Here is a 26116-nt window from a genome sequence, read left to right as displayed (position 1 = left end):
AGAGTCTCTGAAAGCACTAATGGGAATGCCTGTTGATTTCAATTTGGACAAATTCTAGAGTCTCTTGTTGGAAGGGGTTACATTCAAAGTGGGACAATTTGCAACAGCACCAGTGAGATTAAATAAAACTTGTAAATGAGGAACATGTTGTCTCCAGATAAGCCTAAAAGTTGCTGTGGGTGCTGAAAAGCTGAAGAGTAGTTTATTTTACAGTGTGAGGGATGGAGTGGCCTTTGGTTTATGTATATGTTTTAGGACTTTAAACAAGGTGGCGGGGCCATGCACTATGTGTGGGGTTTATTCTCTTTTTGTGAGTTCCTTTGGAAGTGTCCTGAATGAGTGTGTCAAAGGAATGTCCTCACAAGAAGAGGTCATAAATTTACATCACTCATGGGAAAAAGGGGATCCAGGTAAGACCTTGCTGGCAAAGATTGTGTGAAATCACAAGGCTTCTGAAGTATCCCTTGGTTAACTGGGAAAGGTGTGTGGTGTCCATTTAGAAGTGAAAGCAAACAGACTGAGAGGCTGTTGAAATAGGTGCTGAACAGAGTAAGTTAACTAAATCTAGTCTACAATAGCAAAGCAAATACTGATTGCAGATTGGATGGTACTTTCGTTTCCTAGATGCTAAACAAATACCATACAATGGTTTGTCTTAACAACAGGAATTTATTGTCTCCCAGTTTCCAAGGTTGGAAGGCTTGCTTTCCTCCAGGGCTGGTATTTTCTGGTTGGCTGGCAAGCCATGGGGTTCCTTGACTTTTCTGTCATATGGTAATGCACATAGCTACATCTTCATATTTCTCTTCCAGGTTCTGTTGACTTCAACTTCTGGCTATTCCCTGTGGCTTCTTTTTCCATGTCTGATTTCCTTTGCTTCTAAGGACTTCAGCCATATTGGATTAAGGTCCACCCTCATTCAGTTTGGGAACACTTTAACAAATGACACTTTCAAAGATCCTATTTACAAATGATTCACACCCATAGGACAGGGGTTGGAAACTTTTGTGAGGGTCATGATTCAATCTCCAACAGATAGAACCAGTAATTTCAATAATATTGACTATGGAAGCCTTAATGAATGGACCACAGCATTAAGGCTGCAGTATCCATTATGAGGCAATATTCATTCTTTCCAGGCTTAAAAGCAGTCAAAATTGGGCTGTCAAATGGAGAGGCAGAGGGATAATCAACCCTTCACTAATTAGAGATTATTAATAAGCTTTAATTCTTAAACGTCCTATAATAATTTTAATGAGCCATAGTAACTATTTTACCTGGGCATCCAATTTTATCAAGGCAATCTGTAAGTGCCAGAAGCTGAAATTAATTCTAATTTATTACACACTGGGTTAGAGGATCATGCTCAGTATGGAATATTTTAGAGCAATGAGTGCTATGACAAAAAGGAATTTTAAGCAAGACATGATTAAGGTGAGGCACACTATTTGTCCTCTATTTTGTGTTCAGTAAACCTAAGATTATAGGGAATATCATGTTTAAATCTAGTGGAATCTTCCAGTAAAACTGTAATTTGAGCCCCAATATTAAGTTCCATGAAGACTTGCCAATTGTTCAATTTCAACAAATACAAAAGTTAATTCATAACTTATACTGAAGAGGTACAAAAGCCAACCAGTGTCTTTGCTTTATAAAGTAATTTAGAAAATTTGGGGTGTCTAATTGAGTCAAATTGTACACCTATGTTTCAATTTAAATTTTCCGTTTGTTTCTTCCACTGTACCCTAGAGTCTTTCTTTCATCATATCCCTTCTTTTTCCTTTTCCTTTTTTTTTTTTTTTTTTTTGTCACTAGCTATATTTCAAGGGGGTGGGATTTCAGTTTGCCCTGCTCATATTTATAGATGTCTTCTTCTAGAGAGCCTCAAATCAATATCTTCAAAGTTAGGGACCCATGGGCAAGGGTTTTTTGGTTTAAGGGTCTTGGGCTTAAATCTGGTATAAATAAATCCCTTCAGAGTTCCATAGGGGTACCATGGGTGTTCTCCCCTAAAATGTTGAGGGTTAGATGCACTGTTACCACAGAGGTGTAAGTGGCAGAGTGGTGCAGCAGAAGAATACCAGGTCCACAACCTAAAGGTATGTAAATTAAAACTTCTTGGGATTCCCACTCCTGGTCTCCCCCCAAGACCTCATGATATTCCTGATTCCAGTAAAAAATAAGTATGCAAAATAAAAAACAAAAACAAACAAAACACACCAACAAATTCTGTGCAGTAAGGGAGCTATGAAGCCTGAATTGGAGAGACCTCTGCCCCTCAGCTGGATTCAGAGACATGGAACAGACACGGGGCCATGCCTCAGGAAGGAGGAATGAACCCCCTATGGGCTCTCAGATCCTAAGCTCCTCCTTCGCAAGGTTGTCCTGGGTCTTACTAGAGTGAAAGAGAAGGAAGGCAGGAAGACAGGGCCCATCAAATAAACCATGAATCATTCCAGGGCCAACGCTCCCCCTCCCTCAGCGGGTCCTTGTGGCGTCTGTCAGTGTTGGGACTGAGGCAGGGGTATCTTGTTGGCATTTCTTGCTTCTTATTCTCTTCAGAGGGTGCCGGGATGGCTGGGTTACCTCCTGCTTCTTACCTCGTGATGCCACTGCTTTAGATACTCAATAGCTGGGAAAGGATCCTCAAGGATTGCCTGGCAGAATAGGGTATCACGCTGTTTTCTTCTTTCAGGCACCAGAGGTAGGAAATGGGTAAAGGGCATAAAACTGGGAAGCACACAGGACACCTTGAGCAGTTCTCCCACTGATCTGCATGCTGAAATCATCTGAAGAGCTTTACAATTGTAAGGATGCCTGGGTTCCATGCCCCCAGGTTCTGATTTAATTGATCTTACATGTGGCCTGGCCAGCAGGGATTTTTTTAGAGCTCCCCAGGTGACACTCCTGCTCCTGTGCAGTCAAGGTTGAGAATCCCTGATCTACAGTGAAGATTAAGGTAAATGAAAACCTGTGGTAGACGCAACCTGAACTTTGTTAAATAGTCACAAGATTTAGGCAGAAAGAAATGCTCAAGAAAGCTGGAGTGAGGGTTGGGGTGGGCAGTGCCTGCAAATTGATGCAGGAGAAATTAAGGTTTGTGAAAAGAAACTGTAGCTGCCTGGAAATTCAGTGATTGTATTATCACAAATCATGCTCTTTATATTTTAAATAGCCACAATGATTGGTTTACATATGCAAGTTCTAAAACATTATCTACCACCTCCTACTTTTTTGGTAAGAAAAAGCATTGAGTACAATACATTTTTTTAACACATTTATATGACAAACAGAATAACAGATCCCCAAAGATGCTCATGTCTGCATCCCCAGAAACAGAAAATGGCAAAAGGGACTTTGCCAGTGTGAGAGGTGTGTGAAATGGGAGGATTAGCCTAGATTATCTGGTGAGTTCGATGTAATCACAAGGATATTTATAAGAGGGAGGCAAGTGGGTCAAAGGTAGGAAAAGGAGATTTGATGATGGAGCAGAGGCGGGAGCGATGTACTTTGAAGATCAAGCAAGGGGCCAGAAGTGAAGGAAGAAATACAAATGGACTCTAGAAGCCAGAAAAGTCAAGGAAACTGATTCTCTGCTGGAACCTTCAGAAATATGACAGCCCTGCCAGCACCTTGATTTTAGCCTCTTTAGACTCATTTTGGTACTCTCGTGATAAATTTGTGTTATTGTAAGCCACTAATTTTATGGTAATTTCTTACAGTGACAATAAGAAACTAACATACCATGCCTTCAGAATGTCTAACCCTTCAGCCACAAAGCTCACTCCATTCTTCAAAAGAAAGAATCATCAGCAAGTGGATGTGGCTCAAGCGATTGGGCTTCTGCTTACCATAAGCGAGGACCCTGGTTCAATCCCTGGTGCCTCCTGGTAAAGGCGGGCTTGAGTGGCAAGCCAGTGCCCATGCAAGTGAGTCACACAGGAAGATGATGATGTGTCAAGAGACAGGGGAAAGTGAAGGCAAGGTGCAAGAGAAACCAGAAACCTGAGGTGGCACAAGTGACAAGGAACCTCTCTCCACATCAGAGGTCCCCAGGATTGAATCCGGGTGAATCCCAGAGGAGAAAAACAAGAAGCCAAAAAAGAGAAAAAGACACAGAAGATCACATAGCGAATGTACACAGACAGCAAAAACAGCAGGACAGTGGGGAGAGGGGGGAAAAAAAAGAAAGCACTCATCTATATTGTAGTTACTGAATTGCAGGCATAATATTCAGGAGGTAGCAGACAATGGAGTACTGGCTTAATCAGTCTAAAATGCTGGAAAAAGTCCCAACATCCCAGGCATGGCAGAAGAGACCAGGACTCGGATCCAATGCAGCTATTTTGGATAAAATGTACTGGAAAACAAATGTGTCTTTAGAGTTAGTTCCCCAACCCATGTCAAATCTCCTGCAGGTATTCAGACCATACCTGGAGAGCTCTATAGCAGTCTCTCAAAGTGACAATTTTAGACACCTTGAATCTGAAACTCTGGGGCTAGACCCCACGATCTCTGATTTAACAAGCCCTCTGTAGTAGTGGTTCTCAACTTCAAGTGCCTATTAATCAGCTGGGTGGCCCTATGGCAGTTATTTTATTATCCCCCGTTTTTCAGAAGAATAAACAATAATGCAGAGAGATGAAGCAACTTGCCCAAGGTCACACAGCCAATTCATTGCCTGTCTCTGCTGTCAATCCTTTTAACCTCTACGCCATGCTGTCTTATGCAATGTAGAGAAGAATCCCGGTGTGTATTTCACAAGCACAGGATTTCTCTTAGCAGCAGCAACCAACCCTCAAAAAAAGTAACTACTCTGTAAGGATATTTTTGATGTGCCTTTCTATTCAAATGTTTATATAAGCTGTATTGAATTATCTTTTAATCAATTTTTTAAGACGCCAAAGTTAAATTATCATATATTTCTTAAGGGTATGTTTACTTCATAAATAATTAATGGAGCTGTCATTCAGCAGTTCTCAGAATATCCAAATCATTGCTCACATTGGATACATGCTAACAATAATTCTGAATGTTTTTATTATTATTCTGTGACAGTTGATGGGTAGTTTCCTTTTGCTGATGGGACATAAGAGACCATATCAACAGAGACTCAAACAGCTTCTCCTTGAGATGAGTGTGAACATCCTGTCTTTTAAGGAGTTTCCTTCAATTGTATTGAATGGTCAATCTTTTTATTGAAAGGACCCAGGGAGAAAAACAGGCTAAGGAATGTTATTTTCTCTGTATTTGAAGATTATGGAATTTAGTATTTCAAGGACACTTCTGTGAAATGAACTGAGTAGCTCTTTAGATTAAAGTTTGTAACAGAACCTCCATGTGGTGAGAATGTTTTCATTTCCCCCAAACGATTAGAAATTCAAGCTGCAAACTACAATAACAGCTGTAAAGAGTCACTCGAGAGCATCTTTGGGCTTACCAGAGATAATGTGTCTCTGTGATGATCCTGCCTGTTTTGTCCAAGAGTTAAAGAAGTTTTAAATGCTGTTAAAAATGAGTATACCATGGGGGATTCATTGGGGGGCTGGGGGGGGAGAATTGCATTTAATTACGTATTAGCTAGCTAAGCCTCTCACACAGTAAAAATGGTTTTTGGAAGTGATAACAGCCCAACCAATAACTGTAGTTGTAAACTAAATGAAGTTCAAGTGCTTTTGGAAAGAAGAGAGCATTAAGCCCTCAGTTGTTGAGTGCCACTCCAAATAAGATGCATAAAGTGAACAGCACAGGTGAGTATCACTACACTAGACAAACAGGCAGTCAAGATGAGATGGGAGAAGGAAAACAGAACTTCTGTCCCTTGGATTTACTTTTTTTCTACTAGTTCTTAGAGGCAGACAATAGAAGCACAGACTGGATAAACTGAAGTGCTGTCTAAGTACTTGCAAAGTCTTAGAGCCTTCTAAAACATGGATTTTAAATCATATTTAGAGGCAGGGATACCAGCTTTGCAATGAACTATGTAACTGAACTCAGAAACAAGATTTAATGAATAAGCACTTTCATCTTTGGTTTCCTGTTTTTCACAATTTTAAAAATATGTTCTGATTTTCATGGTCTATAGAAAATCCACACTTTATAAATACCATATCACTTACCACTTGGCAGTCTTTTTTTTTTTTTCCTTCTTGGCTATTGGTATTACCTTCATGGTCAATCAAAGTTTGCACAAATTTTCTATAAGACCAGAAAGACTATTTGATTTCTTCTCAAAAGCAAAAAGGCAGACCTTTGGTACTTAGCTAACTTCATCCTAATACAAATCAGAGAGTTTCACAATATTGAATTTTCACAATCCCATGCAAGAAAGGACAAAGATTATGTCTGCATTCTTGTGTGTCTTCCGCACTCACTCCTCTTAGCTTTTTCCTTTGGTTATGCTTTCTTAGTATGGTAGGAACTAGCACTCCACATTTTCCTGACACCTAGCTACTGTGACCATTAGCTATCATAAGTCAAATTGACTAAAAGCTTTAAATCATGTCTGATTTTCTAGTTGGTGAAATAATACAAACGACAAAGTGCATGAATCAGTGCATTATTATCAAAAGAGGTATATAAACACTAAAAAATACATTACAGTAACAAAACATTTTGGTTGATTCTATCTGTAGGGTGCCTGTGCTAGATAGTCCAGTGCAGGTTCTCAAACTAGTGTGCATCAGAATCATCCAGAGGGCTTGGTAAACCACAGATTGCTTGGCCACACTGCTAGAGTTCCTGATTCAGTAGGTCAGGGGTAGGACCTGAGAATTTGCATTGCTAACAGTTTTCCAGATGGCGCTGATGCTACTGTATCTGGGTACCAGATTCTGAGAACCACGGCTCTACTATCAATACTGTAGTGTTCCAAATCCATTCTTCAAGGCCAATGCACTAATACTCCAGCTGCTGGGAATATTGGCTTCTGACCAGTCACAGCTGTGACCCTTGGTGGAACTTGTGCTTAGCCTCAGGGACTTGCTCTTCCAAGTCTAAGACTTTTTCCATCGCTTGCAATGTCATGAATTACCACTTGAAGAAGGGATATAAAGGCTTCACCACCTTGCTTCAAATTGAGAAAATTTAAAGGGTCAGCCCAGTTACAGAGCTTAGCATAGTATGAGCTGAGGCCTCAGTTTCAACTGCACTGTGGGTTAGCTTTACACTCTGCTTATTCCTACCTCCCTTACTTCCTGATAGGTGTATCTTGAGGCCACTCCATAAACTTCCTGTCTCCCGTGTATTTCAGTGGAATCCACTATAAGACAGGGTCAAGTAATATTTTGCACAAAAATACCTGAATTGTTGCTCTAGCTGTACACGGCCTAAGTGTCCCAGCAGGCACACTGACCTCTACTGTGTTCTACCATCCTGGAAAATGATGGATTTCACCAGGCGTTCTGAGAAACATATTATTCAACTCTATCTCTCCTGTTTTACCAAGTCCTGTCCTACACCTTGGGATTCTTTTTACACATTATGAAAAAGACTTTTCCATATAAAAATAAAACCTACCATAGAGTTTGCAGTATTTAAAAGCACAGCTTTCCCTCCTCCAACTAGTCTTCCTGCTAATGATAAGTTGATGATTAAAGAGCATTATAGCTTGAAATTTCCTACATGTTAACTCAGGATTCAAACCCACACTAAATGTTGGCCAAAAAACCTGAATATACTATTTAAAGACACAAAGCTCCTTATTAGTCCTTTGCTGGTCTTTCTATTTCTCCTAACACTATGAAATGTCTTTTATAGTAACAAAATATTTTATATATGTAAATAGACATGATGAGGAGGAAAGCTTGCTAAGATTATAGAGAAAAGATAAACTCCCTCTCTTCACAATTGGTCTAGAGCTTTGGTCCAAGTTCTCTTTTGAAAACTGCCTAATGGGAACTCCCTGGTTTGCCAAGGAATACATGAGAGGGTAAGAAGGTACCATTTGTGTGTTCAAGGGTCTTCCACAATAGAGACGTTCTCTGATCTAAAGACACAACAAGAATCAGGGGATTTATTCAGAGAAGGAAACAAATTGACTAATAGAAGCAGTGCAGGCACAAAAGTTGCAAGTCAATGAAACCCCTAAGAAAAAGGAGAGGACCTCACCATGTAATGGATAAGCTAAGAAAAAATCAAAATACTGTAGAAAATAAGAGAGTCAGTAAGCAGGCACTTGAGGTTAAACAGTTACTCTGACTTACCCTGTTTACTTTTGTAGGGGCTTATATTAAATAACTACAGGTCAAGTGGTATCTCTTGTGAACTAAATATCAGCAAGGACTCACAAGAACCTGATGTGCTAGGATGTGGGACCCTCTCCTTTCATCACTGCTCTGGGTGAAAGTACTTTATCAAATGGACATACTAGGAGGGAGGGGCAAGAACATGGCAGAATTTCAAATGTGATGCAATGTCATTTCAGACAAGTGAAGTGCTTTCTTTCATGCCTTTGGGCAGGCCTCCATCTCAACATGCCCTTTGCCATGATCGGGTATTTCACAACAGCCAACCGCTCCATAGGAAGGTTCATCAATGCTAATGCAAGCCAGCCAGATGCTCTGTAAAATTCAGAGAGCACAACTCTGAAGCAAACACTGGCCTGTGTCCTGCCTAGTAAGCCTGTTATTATGTGTTAAATTGTGTTCCCCCAAAAGGTAAGTTGAAGTCCAAATCTCCAGTACCACAGAATGTGACCTTATATGGAAATAGACATTACAGATGGAATTAGGCAAGTTAAAATGAGGTCACACTGGAGGAGGGTGGGCCCTTAATCCAATATGGCTGGGTGTCCTTATAAGAAAGGGAGAGAAGACACACAGAGAGAAGATGGCCATGTAGTAATGGAGAGAGACTGGGCTGAGCCACAAGCGAAGGACCAAGCAGCACCTGCCATTGTTAGAAGCCTGGAAAATGTCATGGAATACATTCTTCACTACCAACCTCAGAGGGAGCATGGTGTTTCTAACACCTTGATTTCAAACTTCTGGCCTCCTGATCTGTGCAACAATAAATTTCTGTTGTTTTAAGCCACCTAGATTGTGGAGCTTTCAACTAGTGAACTAAGACACCATTATTATCACCCCACTGCTGGCACTGGCTGACCATGGGAAGTCTGTCAAGGACAGAGTGATATAGAACAGATGTCCACCATCATCATAAGTGTCATATGCATGACCACAATTTCTCTCCCTGTCCATGCTAGTTCAAGAGGCAAAGCACTTGTGACCCACTAAAGTGTCATTAAAACTGACAGTAGAGGTCATGTCTCAAATAAAGAGATGATATGTGACTGGCATTGAATTATGTACCAGGAAATTGGAATTAGTATTTTCTCCCACCTGGACAAAGTACAATCTTATTAATTGTTTGCTGGATTTGTGCTATATCACCCATAATTATGATAATATACCTAAGTTGGAATGAGTTATCCTGCAACTATTTTTTTTGGAAATTCCCTAAAACTCCTCTTGTGATTGGGTAGCAGTAAATTTTTAGTAGATATCCATAATTTCTGTTCCTCAGATAATTAGGTCATAATATATAAAATGAATGATCTTCACAAAACTGAGAGACAGAGGCCAATAACAATAACAGGTAGCATATTCACTCTTTGTGCCAAATTTGGTGGTAGATGACAATTTCTTTAATTTTCACAGCTTCTCTTTGTGTTAAGAATCATTGTCTGCATTTCCCATCAAAGCTGACACTCAGAGAAATTAAATAACCTGCAAAGATTCACACAGAAAGAAGGTGGAATACAACCTAGCTCTGACTGGTTCTTTGGCAAGCTGATGTCTCATGCCCCATAGTGTTTGGTTTCTGCTACAGCAGTCCTTCTTCCGTGCCCTTCACCAGGAATTTAGTGATTTCTAGCCCTCTGAACTCAATTCACATACAACTGGTACTGGCTTAGTCCACTGCTTTTGCCTGCCAATGGCCCTCTGAGGGATTTAGGTATAAAAAATGGGAAATTTAGCTGTACAGATGATATTCAAAATACTGAATGGTGAAACCCCTGGCCAACAGAAAACAGCCTGGAAAATCAGAATAGATATGAACAATAAACAACTAGTGTGGCTATACTGGTGTATATACCAGCTGAATATCAGCCATTTCTGGTAGATGCTTATATCAAAGTTTTCACAGTCACCCCACTTTGCCTACTTCAGAGAACCATCATGAACTATCACAGGCCTCATGCTGCCTATGTACTTGTACTGTGTACATTTACTTTGTGGATGTTTTGGTTTGGAGGGTATAATTCATTTTTAATATGCCTGTCTTTATTATTTTTTTAAAGATTTATTTTATTTATTCCCCATCCCCACCCCCCACTGTCTGCTCTCTGTGTCCCTTCACTGTGTGTTCTTCTGTGTCTGCTTGTATTTTCATTAGGCAGCTCCAGGAACTGATCCTGGGACCTTCCAGAGTGGGAGAGAGGCAATTACTCTCTTGCACCACTGCAGCTCCTGTTCTGCTATGTCTTCTTATTTTCTCTCCTCTTTGTCTCTTGTTGCATCATCTTGATGCTTCAGCTCTCTGCATCGGCTGGCGCTCCTGCATGGGATAGCTTTCCCGTGCCAGGTGGTATTCCCACGCAGGGTGGCACTCCTGCATGGGGCTGCATCTCCGTGTGAGTCAGCACTCCACATGGGCCAGCTTACCACGTGGGCCAACTTGCCCTTACCAGGAGGCCCTGGGCATCGAACCCTAAACCTCCTATATAGTAGATGGGAGCCCAATTGGTTGAGCCACATTCGTTTCCCAATACACCTGTCTTTAAATGGGCTACTCTACCTATTGGTGTGCAAACATTGCTCCAGAAATATAAACATATGTGAGCTGCAAATAAATAGCAGGGCAAACAATTCATTAAACTGCTAGAAACAATGGGTGCCCATCATTTAAAACAAATAAAGTCTCAGGTTTGACACCACACTGTATAACAAAGTAGCTGGGTGACACAGTTTTCGATACTTTAGTTTGTTCATCATGCCAAAAAAAATTTATGCGAAGTATTGTTAAGGGTTGAAATCAGCAGGTGGGACATTTTGGTCAGAAAGGTTATTATATACTGTTAGTATACCATGTGCCTGCCACTACACTAAGAAATTCTAATTAAACTCCACCAAAATGCAAGGAGGTAATTGCCATTACAATCATTTCTCTGATGAAGAAACTGAGGCACTGAGAGATAGGATTTAAAGACCAGGGTTTTTTTCCTCTAAAGCTTATATTTTTCACCACAATATTTTATTACCTTCCATCATATAGAGGCTAAGAACTCATAGTATATGTGGTTTCAAAATGGAAACTCTGCTAAAAATTCTTTAATGGCTCCCTATTACAAGAGAAAGAAAATTACCTCCTACCTTAAGTGAAAGACTCTTTAATATCTAGTGCATGGCCATTTGTCCAGTCTCATTTTCAGGCATTATCCTGCCTTGCTTTTTAGGTTCCACCTATTTTAAATAAGCCATGGCTTCTTGTACCTAAATTCATTGTAGGTGTTGGCCCTTCTTCCTGGACTGCCTTTACCTGCCTTGTTTCTTTCCAGATCTTACCTTAGAAGTACCATCTTCCCCACAAAGTGCCCTGTCTGCCTCCATCACCCACCAAAAAGGCATATTTAGGGTTCTTTCCTCCATGTTCCCAATATACATATATATATTTGCCCGAATATATATTTACCATGTTATACATTTATTTTCCATTTACATGTCTGCCTTTCCAGTATGCTCTGCCTTCCCTGAAGGAGAGGACTACTTCTGTCTTCATGCCTTGCATATATAAACACTAGTATTTATAGAATGACTGAAATGATCTATTAATCAATTCATTATATTAGTAAGCGTTTTTTCTGTCAAAAAAACAAACAAACCAGAAAACCAAACTCAAACTGGATTAAACAATAAACAAAATGTTTCAGCCCATATAAAAGGAGTATAGCAGAAGACTAGCCTTTAGTTTCATCCAGGAGCTTGCTGATGTCACCAGTTTCTTCCCTGCTCTTTTCTCTTCCTTGGGTGCTGCAACCTCTATCCTAAGGCTTACCGTGCCAAGTAGTCACAATACAGAGGTCAAAAGCTTCAGAGCAATATTCATGATTTTCTATGTCCAGAAAAAGACACAGGATCTGTCTTCAACCCAAGGAACAATCCTGATCTTCATCCTGATTGGAGTGATCTAGGTTTGGCCTGTAGGATACCTGGTCCTGAAGACTGGTTATCTGAAGACTGGGTGAAAAGCCCGTTCCAGACCCAAGCATTGTCACAAAGGTGAGAAAATTATCTTGTGCATTAAAGCCCATCCCTATGACTGTGGGAGAGTCCATTCTATCCCAACCATATATGCAGCTACTATACAATGAGGGAGGTGGAGTGGATGGTGGGAGCCATCAACAAAGTCCACGACATGTTTCAATGAATCAGTGGGTGTTTCCTCGCTGAACAATCACATATGCCCATTTTTAGAAATGTACTAGCATCACATTCTTCTGCCAGCATGTCAAAACAGTCTACTAGAAAATGATCACTGACAGGCAACCCTCTGCTTTCTTGCCATGTTACTACCAGGTCTTCTGCAGTTCAGTAAACTACAGCAAGTTTCCATAGTCTCCACTTCACTGACAAGTAATCTCCTCCCAGCAGCCTTAGCAAGTGACCCTAGAATTTCCCCCCACCCAAGTCTGAATAGATCCAAATTTCCCAGGGGGTGTCTGGGACAGAAAGGAAGTTGTTATTAGCCAAATGACTCACAAGCTGAATCACAAAACAAGAACCATTTGGGGAAAGGTCGCCCCTCAGCCATAACTGCAAAGTGTGTTTCCAGTTAAGCAGACACCAGAGGTCCCTTCGGGAAGAAACCAAAGCTGGCCAACATCATCACAGTAGCATCACTGATGGCTGGTATCATCCAGATCTCCCACAATCCAGAGATCCCTGCCTTCTTAGTTGTGTGCCCTTGAAGTCAGGGGACATCATCCGGGAAATCCCAGACAGAGGCTAGGGAGTTTTCTGTGTGCCAGGAAGCCAAACTGTCAATGGAAGTTTCAAGGAAAGGCCAGCAATTCTCTACAGGAATGGATTTAGAAAACCACTCCCAGAAACTGGACTTCCAATTATTTCATTTCCTTTCTCTGCCCTAATAAGTTACACATGAATTTTTACTATCTTAAAGAAGGATATTCATTTATGCTTTGAGTTAAATATTCTGATGTCTAGAGTAATAAGAAAAATTTTAGCTAACTGAAATATAAAACATGGGAGATCAAGCTATAATTAAAGGCTGATTATGAATGTTTTGATCTAGATTTGGCATGTTGTATTATACAATAAGTATTCAATATTTTTCCATTTTACACATTACCAATAATTCTCAGTGTTTCACCTACTTCATTATTTCATCCACCATCCATCCATCAATCTTTATTTTCATTCAATGAGCATGTATTTATTGAATGTCCTCTATGTGTCACATACTGGCCCATCCTCAGGGGGTCCAATGAACCAAAGGACTTCTTTTACAACCTAGTATCTAAAGACCTCCTCATACTCCCAGTTATTTTGTGAGGAAGTCCTTCCTTCATTTAATATGAGAAGGGGGCCTGGTAGAGAGAAGCGACCTGATTGTGCATTAGGAATCTATGATGTTGCCACAACAACCTCAATTTTTCTTGGGTCAGGTTCAGTTCTCAGACGATAAAAATGCCATTTTTGAAAAAATAATATATATGTATTTTAAAAGAAGCTTTAGATTACATATATGTTACATAAAAAATACAGAGCATTCCCATATACCCTACCTCCTCCCCCAGTTAAAACTCCTTTAACTGAATAGCTCAAGCAACAGCCATCTTAATACTTGCATCCAGCAGATACATCTAATAGGTATGTAGGAAATGGTAAGCACAACTAAGGAAATCAAGGCAGAGCCAATGATGTTAACTCTGTTTAATTTATATCCCTGGCCAGGGCTCTTTCTAATGGCTTAGAGCACTCTCCTGCACACTGCTCTGTCTTGACACATACTCAGTTATGTCACAGGCATTGACAATGTTAGTCTTAAATCTATTTCAGACTTCACTTAAAGGAATATTTTTAGGAAGGCAAATTATTTAACTATATTCTACTCCCCTCAAACATTGACCTTTGAACCCCAAAGAGAGGTGACTGTTTCTTTTCCAGTTCTTCTCTGCCCCTAATGATTAATCACTGTGAGTGTCTATTAACCTGATGCAGACAGGTTCAGGCTACATTTGAAGAGTCAGCTGACTCGCGGAAAGAGGAACAGGCTAGGGAAAGGCAGAGGAGAAAAGAGGGCCCTCTCTTGCTCGCTCTGTCGCTCTCCACAGAGCAGGGACCTTTACAATGCACCCCAGTGTGTGAACAGAGCTACAGAGCTACGTGCTGTGATGCCATTTAGCAATAATGGATGACTTGTGCTGCCCAGACTTAACAGGCCAGGGAGCAACATCGGACTGCAGATGGAGTGCTCTGGGGCTGCCATGCATTAAAGAAGGATGCAAAATAAAATTGTCTATGGCTATTGTCGACATATTTATCCCTTGTTTAGGGGTTCCCATGGCAACAAAAAGCTCTTGCGGGCTAATGGAGGTGGGCACAAATCTGCGCTAGTAAAGCCCAGGAACTGAACCCTATCTGCATGCAACTACTCCCTCTAGTGACGACTTGGTGAATGGCAGGGCTTTCCATAATTTTCCTTTGGCATCAGGTGCTCACCGCCATATGTTATGGCTCTTGACTCTGAAAGCATAATATTGTCATATTAAATTAGCGTGACTTATTTTTTAGGAAACTTCTAAAACATCATTGTTGTAAGTTGTTTAATTCTTGCTTTCCAAGGTTTGGTTTTGTTTCCATATTTTAAAGTAAACCTAGAAAATATCCTAGTTGCTGGCTTGAGCCAAACACTTCTCCATGACCTTGCCTTCGCCGTGTTTGGAGGACCAGATAAGGACGAAAAACAACTGACTTAGGAGGAGGCTGCTGGTCTTTCCTGGTACTACGGGTGGCAGGAAGAAGGGTGTACAGTTGTAATCTCAGGGCCGTCTCTGTTGCTGTTGTTTCTAGCAACAACCTCCCCAGCTCACTCCAGCTGTCACCTCTGACAATATCCAGGCAAAGAGCTCATATGCAGACCACCCAGAAAGTTCACTATGTTTCAGGGGCAGGAACCTCTATGCAGAATGTGCACACCCAAGGGGCCTCAGTAGGGTTAAAACAATCTCTATCTTCACACCTAAACCCCTCCATAGCCCTGCAGTTTCCATGAAAGACCCTACTCTTTGAGGAATACACAACTCAAGTCCCATCCTCCCATTTATGAAGGATTTTTCTCCCTTTATTGAAATTTAATAGCCCCTTTCTCTTTGTGCTGCTCTTATTTCGGGTATCATTAATTGCCTTGTGTTAATAATATTATGTATGTGTGAATTTGTCAAATACAACAGGAACACAGACCTTGGTTTGAATGTCTTTGAGTTCTTTGGTTAGTTCTGATTATCCAGTCGACTGGACTTTTTGTTCCCACTCATAACTTGCTTTGATAATATTTGCAAAGAGAAACATTAGGCCTTGGGAAATACATAATCCTACTGTGATCCAGGTTCTTGGGGGACCAGACCAGCACTTGAGAGACACATGAAACTAAGCCAGAGAGAGGGTACTAGCACTTTTATTGAACTAGCATTGTCTAAGTATATTATAAGAGAATTCACTGCATCATAGATTCCTACTATATCCCTACGTGGGAGACATTATCCTCACTTCACTGAAAAAAAAAAAATGAGTTTGAGAAAGATCAAGTCAGATGTCACAGACCTACCAATTGATGCTAACAAGATTCAAGCAAAAGTCTTTCTATTTTATCTTTCTGACTTTACTTCATCTTAGCCAAAAGGTCAAGAAGTGATCATATTGACTTTAAAAGAGAAGTTCTCATACTTTCACTAAGAAGCTACTTTGGATATTTCTGGTCTAGATCCTAGGGGAAGAAGCAGGGAGTTTTTAGTGAGCAAGTTACTAATGTTTGAGAAGGGTAACAGCCATTCTTCTCTTCCCACTGGACATCAACCCCAAAGAGAAGCACAGAAGAGAGGCAGCAGTTGATATCTATCGAGGCAAGATTTGAAGATCAGTTGATAGTTCAAGGTCTTCCTTTTGTGGAATCTTGATCAAAAACAGTTTCACATTATACATTTCTCAAAACACTAGTATCATGGGTCTTTCCCTGAAGGAAGACTCTAGGATAAAATGTATTTGGGAAATAATGCATTTGAAGATTCACAATGAGTTCTGAGAACTTCTGCAATTTAACAATTAAGAAAACATTTAAAGACTGTTTAGCTTTGCTGACCCTTGTGTTTTGGAAACATAAATAATCATAGCTTCCATGGATTTGCTAAAATCCTACCAAACTATATCTGTGGAACTAAATTTGGTAAGACTGACCTTGAGTCAAGTACATGGATGTTCAAAGCAAGCAGAGAATTCCTTCAGAAACTGGGTTTTGAAGCTTTGGACTCTAAAACAAGGAGATAATATTAATATAAAGGAAATAAGACATGATCACCACCACAGGCTCAGATACATCTAAATCATTCACATTAGGATCCGCATGGTTAGAGAATCCTAGGTTTTCTCTTATAAAGTGTACTAAGGAAAAGACAGAACTTAAGGATCAGTTGGTTTTGCTGACTAGATTTTGTTTAAGTGGGAGAAGGTTTTTTTTAATCATTTGTTCTCAAAGTCAAGAGTACATGTCACAAAATTCAGCTTTGGTAATCCCCTTACTATTTGGATTCAGGGAAGTTTCCATGATTGGTTCAAACATGATAGGACCATTTTTGTTTTGCCATCCTTTGCCTTCTTCCCCACAATGTCCCCCACACATAATTTTAATACCTTCTGCCTAGAAGAGGCTTGATTTTTTTCTAAATACTCATTTTTAATTTCTCTACTCCTTTCCATTCTCTCTACATTTTTCATGGTCTTTTCTTCCTGCAAAATTTCCTATTTTGGTGGTTGTGGCAACCTTGACAAAATTTTCGTCCTATCAAAAAATTCTTGAGTTCCATCTCCAATAATTACGAGGTACAAGACCCTGAGCAAGTGACTTAATATCTATCTTTGATTCTCAGTTCTTTCCTCTGTAAAATGGGCTTAATAAAGGTCTTTTTAGGAGCACATTATCTTAATGTTCATTATATATATATATGTATATTTGTGTGTGTGTGTGTGTGTGTATATATGTATATGTATGTGTGTGTATATATATATATATATATATATGTAATTAAAAAGTTGGAAGCACTGTGCCTGGTACATATTATGTGCTCAGTTAATATTAATTCTCTTTAAAATATAAGACAATTATTTGGCATACTAAAATATTTTGCTATTTAGTTATAGCCACACACTCAAAGAGGTTCAAGAAAATGGAAGATATATTCAATGAGGCAGGACACTTTTTAAAATCCATCTAGAAGAAATATAGCCAAGAAGAGATGTGAAAACAAAAAGTTAGCCATCAGTTGGTTATCTTTTCTGTGTCTATATATTACAGTTTCAGGTCAGAATATGTTGCATAAAATACTCTGCCTTTAGTTTAGTTCTCTTCTTTGGATGAAGTCTGTTGAGAGTCACCAAAACATAAACCTGAACAAGTTATTTATACAAAATCCTGGTCCCTTTTTACCACAATCAGCCAATAAACTAGAGAAATTATTTTGGCGGCATTTTATGAGAGATTTCAGTCTACGAAAGGGAGGGAAACTCGCGGGCTGTAAGTGAACATTTCTTTGGGGCAAGGCAAATGATAGATTTCATAGAAGAAATAAGATATTTCTATATCACCTTTTCTTCAAGAAAATGTAAAGATCTTTCTACACTTTTGAAACACTCTGGGGATTTTGATTTCCACGGGGATTGCCATTGTTGAGAGAGTCTGAATAAGGGTGTCTTTGTAACAAAAATAAGCATTACAAAATCTGCAGACATGCAACTTTTGTCTATCACTAAAGAAGGATATAGTGTTGAAGAATAAAAGCAGGGTAATCAGAAGAAAAGCATATTCGAAGATGAACTGATTATTATCAAGCAGTAAATCTTCTTTCTCCCTTAACCCTTTCACCCCATGACCCCTCCACCATGCTTTCTTGTTATGGTCCAGAAAGCATAGTTAACAAGGACATAGGAGCAGTGATCCAGTTAACTGAAGTTCACCTATTCTTTTATTTTAATCCTTGCTCAGCCATTCAATTCTGAGATGACCTCTGGCATTTTTGGAAAGGAATTATAGTGCTGATGCATTAAAGAACTGCTAATTCCTCTTTACAAAAAACTTTGAAACTACAGGGGAAGATAAGCACTTGGCTGTAATAGGCTTGATTCTCATTTATCTTTCACATATTGACATTCACTAACTACTTTGATAAGGTGTAAAATTAGAGAAATGCAAAATTATAATGTCAGATTTCATTTCACCTATTCATCTATTCATCCAGCATCTACTGAACATCTACGTATATGCAGGCACTACTTTAAGCTTTGGCTACAAAAAGATGGATTTACAGAAATTGAGCTATGAAGTTACTCAGGATCTGGTAAAAAGCTTCAGGCCAGTAAATAAATAACTGTACTGTGGTAAGGGCCATAAAGGTAAAACTGGTAGGGTACAGAGAACACACAGAAAGCATCTGGGGAAAAGGAGGGAAGATAAAGCCCATCTCAGGAAGAAGAACTTAGATCTGGAAAACAAATAAAACTTTCCCAGAACGAGGTATTGAGCTAGGGTAGTGGGAAGGGAATGCCCATGTCTTCGGGTCTCCCAGGGGAAAGAAGAGCACATTTGAAGAAACTGCCATGGAAGAAAAGGCATGGCTGAAATCTTAGGTGTACTTGAGAGAGTGGCAGATTATGAAGACAGATATTGGATAGATTATAAAAGGCCTTACAAGTCATCCTTTGGAGGATGAATTGAGAGCAAAGGCTAGCTGAGAGAAAGGAATCAGTACAGAGTGGTGTGTTAACACTTAGAGCTTCCCAAAGCAGTGTGAGAAGAGGAGGGAGGAGTATGAGAGAAGGGAGACTATATCATTTTGGGGGATAAAGACATTTCTTCAAGAACTTCATCAAGCTGAAGTTGTTGCCTTAGAGCCTCTAGATTACCTGTGGAGAGCTTCTGCACTGGGAAGGATCCTTGGCTGAAAGTATCCCTGTAATTTTCTCTCTTTTTTTTGAAATTGCGTTTTAAATTTTACACCATGTTAGATAGATAAATAATTCCCTCTCAACCGTCTCCAGTGAGTCATCCCTTCAATAGAAATATGGATTTACTATTAATTGCCTTGCTCTAGAATGGAGAAATTGGCAATCATTCTACTAAATAAGATTGGTATGTTAATAAGTTTGGCAAAAAGCAAATATGATTTCTTCTTCATCCATTGTTTTTCTATTTTGAAAAGCATGAAGGTCAAATCTGAGAGTGAGAGATTTTAAAATTGCTTCACCTCATGGTTGAGTGTTGCTAACAGAAGGTGGTGCAGGAAGAAAGGCTTACGCTTGTGCCATAATAGATCTGCGTCAAATCTGTCTTTGAAGATTGAAAGGAAAAAAAAAAAAAAGAGTCCCTAAAGCCTTCACCATTTTATCAGTAAAGCTTTCTCTCTAATTCTCACAAATGTAACTGTGATAAGAGATGCTTTCTCAGTGGGGCACATCAGAACCATGCTTTCTGGTCAGTTTTTCCTGAGGTGGAAATATCTCAGATATACTGTCCAGATTCCTCATTTCTATTTCTTATGTGGAAAAAAGAAGGCCTATATCTCAAATAAAATTTCAAGTAATTGTCTTTTTTCTTTGCAACTGTCCGTTGATTAACACTCATCCTTTCTCAAGGAAAAAAAAAAGGAATTTTATATTCTGACACTTGGTCCAATAAGTCATCCATTGAAAAATTAATAGTTTGGGAGGGGAGTGAGGTGAGAAAGAAGAATTAAGTTGTGTAAAGATAGAATATCCTTAAATAAAACAGCACATGAGGATGCTCAAGTTCAAATAACACAATTCAGACTCTTGTATTTGTTTTCCATAGCTGTCATAACAAATCACTCTACGCTAAGTGGCTTTAAACAACACATTCATTTTCTTAGATTTCTGGAGGTTGAAATTCAGATATGTCTCTCACTAGGTTAAAACCAAGATGTCAGCAAGGCTGTGGTGTTTTTTTTTTGTTTGTTTGTTTGTTTTGAAAGCTCTAGGAATAAATCTGATTCCTGGAGATTTCTGGAGGCTACCCACATTCCTTGGCTCATGGACCCCTTCTCCATCTTCAAAGCCAAAAACATTGCATCTCTCCTCCTGACTCTATTCTTCTGCCACCCTCTCCTATTTTTGAGGACCATTCTGATTATATTGGGCACACCAGATTACCCAGGATGATCTCCCTGGGTAGAGTAATCTTAATTCAGCTGCAAATTTAATTACCTTTTTCCATGCATTCATAGGTTCTGGGGATTGGGACATGGACATCTTTAGGAGGCCATTATTCTGTCTACCACACCTTCCCTTCTACAGTTCACAAAACCACACATGGGATTACTTTTTAACTGTCTGTGTACCTCTGGGTATTTTAATATGAGGACTATAATAGTATACTTCTACCAGTATTGACACCCTAGGTGGTTCTGGTAGATTTATCATGCATCCCATGTATTCTAGGGTTTCTGGAAGGAACAACAGAACAGCATGTTTTCTGAAGGCCATTTCCTTCCCCAGGACAGAAAACCCTCTCAAATAAGTCTATTCAGATTGCTTTTGCAGTTTAATAATTCCTATGCCACCACTGTCATCCTAAGCTTCTGTTCTAAATCTTGAATTGCTTTGTACGACATAAGACTATGATGGGGACAAATAGGAAAACAAAAGTAGGGATTTCCAGTTAACTGTCTGCTAAAGAATTATCTGTTTGCTTTACTTACCCCCTTTGGAGCGTGATCATCATCAGTGGTGAAGATACGTATTTACATAATCCAAGAGATACTAAATTGACCCACATGATAGAAATGCCGTGGAGTTTCTAGAGAAGGAGGATGAGCAGGCTAAAGTTTGGGGAAAAGAAGGGTGAAGAAAAAAAGAGCAGTTATCATAAAGTAAAGATCTTGGAAAAATAACTTCCAGACAAAGTAAATTCTTGGCTTTGCAGGGCTTCAGGGCAACCTCCCTATTTTAATGTCCCTAATGTCAATTTAATCTGTACAATTCCTTTACCCATGTACCATAACACATTCACAGGTTCCAGGGATTAGGGCATGGACAGATTTGGGAGGCCATTCTACCTACCACATGGCATTTAAAATTGATCACTTCCAGTTCAAAGTACTATGAAAATGAGTATATTACTTAGGATACAGGTTTAGCCAGTAGAACAAAGGAACCCCAAAATACAACATCTTAAATAAGATGGACGTCTCCTAAGAGTCTAGAAGCAGGACAGCACAAGGCTGGAGGACAAGTGCTAACTTTGTCTTGTTTTCCTGCTATCACTTAGGGATCCTGTTTTTGCCTGCATGGCTGTAGCTAAGTTTCCACCGCCACTGTTCACATTCCAGCTCAAGGTGAGAAGCAAACAGAGATGTCATGGAGAGCAAACAATCTCCCTTTCAGTACATGATATGGAAGCTGCATCCATTGCTTCCACTGATAGGGAAGAACACAGGAAAACGTAGTCTTAAGCTTTGATATTTTGCATCTAGTTAAAATCTATAACTATAGAAGTAAAGCTTTTATTTCAGGGACTTCTAAAAATCTGCCACAACATGGAACTCAAACCAAATCTTAGGAGAAAAAAGAGGAAATAAGAGGAAAAGGAAATATGGGGAAGGATGAAATAGTTCGGGCAGAAGTACTGCAGTGGGTATGGATGGAATATGTTCGAAAACAGTTAATGTAATATGTGGTTGGAGCACAGGGCTCATGGGCAAAATTAGTGACGGGCAAGTTTGGAGAGGATCAGAATCCTCTCTGAGGGCACAGATCACGAGGCTTGCTCACCATGTTGTCCCCGGACTTGCCAACACCCTGGCACATAGCAGGTACTTATTCAAACAGTTTTACTGAATTCTTCTATGGCAGGAAGAGGAAGTGCCCACAAATGCCAGGATAACTGTGTTGGCCATTAGGAACATACAATGGGACAGGGACAAAACACACTCCTGCCCTTTAGAGCCTATGGTCTGGCCAGGGATTGTCAGACAATCATCAAGTGACAATATAAACAAATTCATAATTGCAAACTCTGAATAGTGCCATGAAGAAAAAGTAGAGGAGAATATGAGGGGTGTAGCGGTACCTGGCAAGTCTGGAGAAGAGGGAAATCTTCCTTAGGAGAGGAGACTTTGAGCTGAAATATAAAAGGGGAGGAGGGGTTCCTTGAATGATGGCTACGTAAGGGGAGGATAAGAAAAGGAGGGATGGAAGTCTGAATAAGCAGTCCAGCACTTTCTACTGCTTGTGGAAACACTGCCTGGTGTTTTTGTTTCGCTTTTGTTTGTTTTTTTGTGTTTTTTTTTTGAGGTACTAGAGCCAGGGATTGAACCCTGGACCTCGAAAGTGGAAGGAGCTCAACCACTGAGTCACATCAGTTCCCCTGAGTTGGTTTTTTCATTTGTTTGCTTGTGGCTTTGTTTGTTCGTTTTTAGGAAGCACTGGGGACCAAATCTGGGACCTCGCGTGTAGGAAGCTGGTGCTCAACGGCTTGAGCCACATCTGCTCCCCTGGTGATTTTTAATTTACTTATTTGTGTGTCATTTTCCCCTCCTCCAACTAGGAACTGAGCACCATGGCAGTGCGGAATAAGTAACATAAAATGGATAGTTTTGCTGCATTAATTAAAGATTCTAAGGGACATCAATGATATGATGCTACGTGTTCTTTATGCAGATTTTCAGGAGAAATTTCTCTGAGTTTTTACTACTCCTTTTCAAGACGATGTGTTTTCTGTTTAGCAACTCGCTTCTTCCTTTGTTTTGTTTTTTGTTTGTTTGCGTTTAACTTGCAGACCCTATTAAGGCGGATGACCTCATGAGCATGTGATCTTCGCAGTTACGCACAGGGCCCCTTCTTTGGCGTTTAAGGCTCAGCAGTCGCCATGCTAAAATTCTTAAAGTTATCTTTAAACTGTACTTTGACAGCGAAGCATGACGGGAAGTGGAGCATGCACTGGGGGGCTTACAGCCTCCCTCCCGGGGACGGGTTCCTGGCCGCCCATTCCTTCACCTTCTGCGCCGCGTGCCCCGCCCACGTCCCCTCGCAGCCACCGCTCTAAGGCTCCCCCGCCCCGTTGCGCTCAGGACCCTCCGCCGCGTCTCTCCCTCCCAGCTCAGGGACGGTTGCCACCTTCTGTACCCCAGGGGTTGGTGCACGGGCGCGGGCAGCGGCAGGGTCCGGGTCGGGCTGCGCGCGCCCCTTGGTACCTGCGGGCGGGGCGGGCGGGCAGAGCTCTTGTGGTCTCCGCAGCCCGGGGCTGGCAGCAGCACGTGCGTCCGTGGGTGACTCCGCGCGGACAGGCCTCTTGCCCGTCCCCCAATCCTGGGAACGCGCAGGTCCAGGCACCAAGTTTGGAACCCACACTAAGCGGCGGGTAGGGTCGCAGGCCCTTAGGACGGGGAGACGGGCTGCTTCTCCCGCTCCAAGCACAGGGTGCAGGCGTGTGTGGCTGGAGGCAAGGAGGAGCCTGTCGCAGCAGGGGGGCCGCGGGCGCCAGGTCACCGGGGCTGCACTCACCCTCCAGGTTTCCCCAGGCGTGAGAGAGAGCAGCATTAAATACGAAAAACAAACCACCACCACCAAAACAGGACACGTCGAAAGTGAGAGCCTGGAAGAAAGGGGAAAGGTTCATGTTTTATTACATTTAGTGGCATTTTTCCTTCTTCTGGAATAAGGGGCCCCATATTTTCATTTTGCACAGGGGCTGACAAATTATGTCGTTGACCCTGCGTATAAATCACCTGCTAAATAACATTTTACTCATTACAGTGGCTGCTAGGAAAATTAGAGATAACTTATAACCCAACTTGGGGAAAATATCAAAGAATATATATATTTTGACTAGTGAAATACTATTATGCCTGTCTTTTTTCTCATTTTTCTTGGTTTTATTCCTTTGTTTCTTTATGTACCTATGGGGAGGGGTCTTGTTATTTTGCATTTATCTTTGACAACTGTAATTCTTTAATTTTTCTCATCTAGAGCATAGTCACTAACCAAATAAGCCAGTCAAGTACTGAACACATATTTACCGAACTCAGTTGAAGTTTATGGCTTATGATCATTTCTATTTCCTTTCTGTGAGAGTTTACTATCATTACAGATGAAACTTTTAAAATAGTTAACTAGTCCTTGAAAATCTGTAATTATCAAATTAGTAAAAATACTTGTTAAAAACCTGATCACTGAAATCAGAGTGCATAAGCTTAAAATTTGCTTCTGTCATTTACTAGCTATTTTATCTTGAGCAAGTTACTCAAACTTTCTAAACCTCTGTTTTCAAAAATGGTAACATTAATAGCTAGTGTGCATAGTGGTTTGAGAAGTAAGTGACATAATCCACATGAAGCATGTCTCTAATAAATATTAGACGCATATTAACCACTATTGCTGTCTTAGTGTTCTATTTGAATATTGGGACTTCTGTCTCAAATGCATGTAGGATAGCAAAAGGAACACTGCACTGAAATTAAGAAAACCTGGATTATTTTTCTTCATATTACTGCTAGTTAACTTTGCTAAACAGTGCAAATGTTTAATCTCTCAGCACCTCAACTATCTCATATATGATGAAATGGGAATAATGATACTTTCCTACCTATTATGGGATGGGACAAGGCAGCAAAAAGCAAACTCCCCCTCAGAATATTTGCATATGACATCATTGCTTCCCCTCTTACAACACACATCAGATTTGTGAAATATCTGACTTTTCCACTGAATGGCACGTTTAATGTTTCTATAGTAAATGGAATCTGTCACATCCCATGCTTTATTCCAGCATCTTGCAGAGTGCATGGATCAGAGCAGGCAATTTATAAACAATGTCTTCATAGAATTAGATGGCTACTCACTTTATATGAGTAAAAGTGAGTGCTGAGTTTCCTGACCAGATCCTATGTCCTTATAAACAAGTATGAGGATATTTACTGCTCATTACGGGGACTGGTTTCTGGTCACTTACTCCTGCAAAGGGGATACTGCCTTCAACATTCGTACTGCCAATTAGAGTTAGCCATCAATCAGCAAGTTTTATTGATCATCTACTCTATGTCAGGTTTTCTTAGGCATTAGGGAAACAGCCATGCATGACTCAGAAGTCATCCCAATCTGCAAAGGATTTCAGACTTGGCAGGAGAGAAGCATAATAAACAAGTAATAAGATACATAAACAATACATTGCAGGTCATGGTATGGTATAAAAAAAATAAACATGGTTCTCTATTACAGGCAAAAGTGGGAAGGATGGGGAGCCTTCTTTACATAGAATGACTGAGGAAAGCCTTTCTAAAGAAGTGATATTTCAGTTAGAACCTTAAGGATTCATGGAGGAGCCAGTCACATGATGTGTTACAGCAAGAGAGTCTTGGTTGACAGGGAGAAATGCAAGAAAAGAAAGGAGCAAAAATGGCTAAAGCAAAACAAGAAAGGTAGAGATTGGTACACAATACCCTTGGACAATCAGCCAGGAACCAGCTAAATACTGTCCTGCTGCCACCCTCAGTCATTTAAACAGTTCCATCTGTTTCTCATACAATATTCTGGTACAATGAAGTCACATCATATGGAAGGAATCTGTATCAGACACCAAGAAAACAACATTAGCCAGGTGGGGAGGGAGGAAGAGAGGCGAGAAGAGGTAAAACATGCCTAACATAGGTCACCAAGTGTCGTAAGAAGGAGAAGCAGAACAAAGATAAAACTTACTACTACTGACAAGGGTCCCAAAGCATGGATGTTTTATCCAGCTCCTTCATTACCCAAATCATTAATGTGATCAGTACTCACCCTCTGACAAGCAACAGCCTGATCCCTGGTTATGAAGA

At 40.3% G+C, this 26116-nt stretch overlaps 1 long non-coding RNA gene across 1 annotated transcript in view; it reads right to left on the bottom strand.

Annotated features, from left to right (window-relative positions):
- LOC101439048 (uncharacterized) overlaps nucleotides 1–23715 on the bottom strand; it is a 97912-nt gene extending 74197 nt beyond the window's left edge. The window contains exons 1-4 of the long non-coding RNA XR_011645593.1: nucleotides 23498–23715; nucleotides 22375–22425; nucleotides 21005–21124; nucleotides 16476–16548 (exon numbers count right to left, since the gene is read on the bottom strand). This is a non-coding gene — a long non-coding RNA (uncharacterized lncRNA). The remainder of the gene's footprint in view (nucleotides 1–16475; nucleotides 16549–21004; nucleotides 21125–22374; nucleotides 22426–23497) is intronic.
- Between the last annotated feature and the right edge of the window lie 2401 nt (nucleotides 23716–26116).

Source organism: Dasypus novemcinctus, chromosome 14 (assembly GCF_030445035.2).
Source record: "Dasypus novemcinctus isolate mDasNov1 chromosome 14, mDasNov1.1.hap2, whole genome shotgun sequence".
In the NCBI taxonomy this organism is placed as follows: Eukaryota; Metazoa; Chordata; class Mammalia; order Cingulata; family Dasypodidae; genus Dasypus; species Dasypus novemcinctus.
Note: the sequence above shows the minus strand (reverse complement) of the source record. Positions and strands in the feature narration are given on the sequence as shown.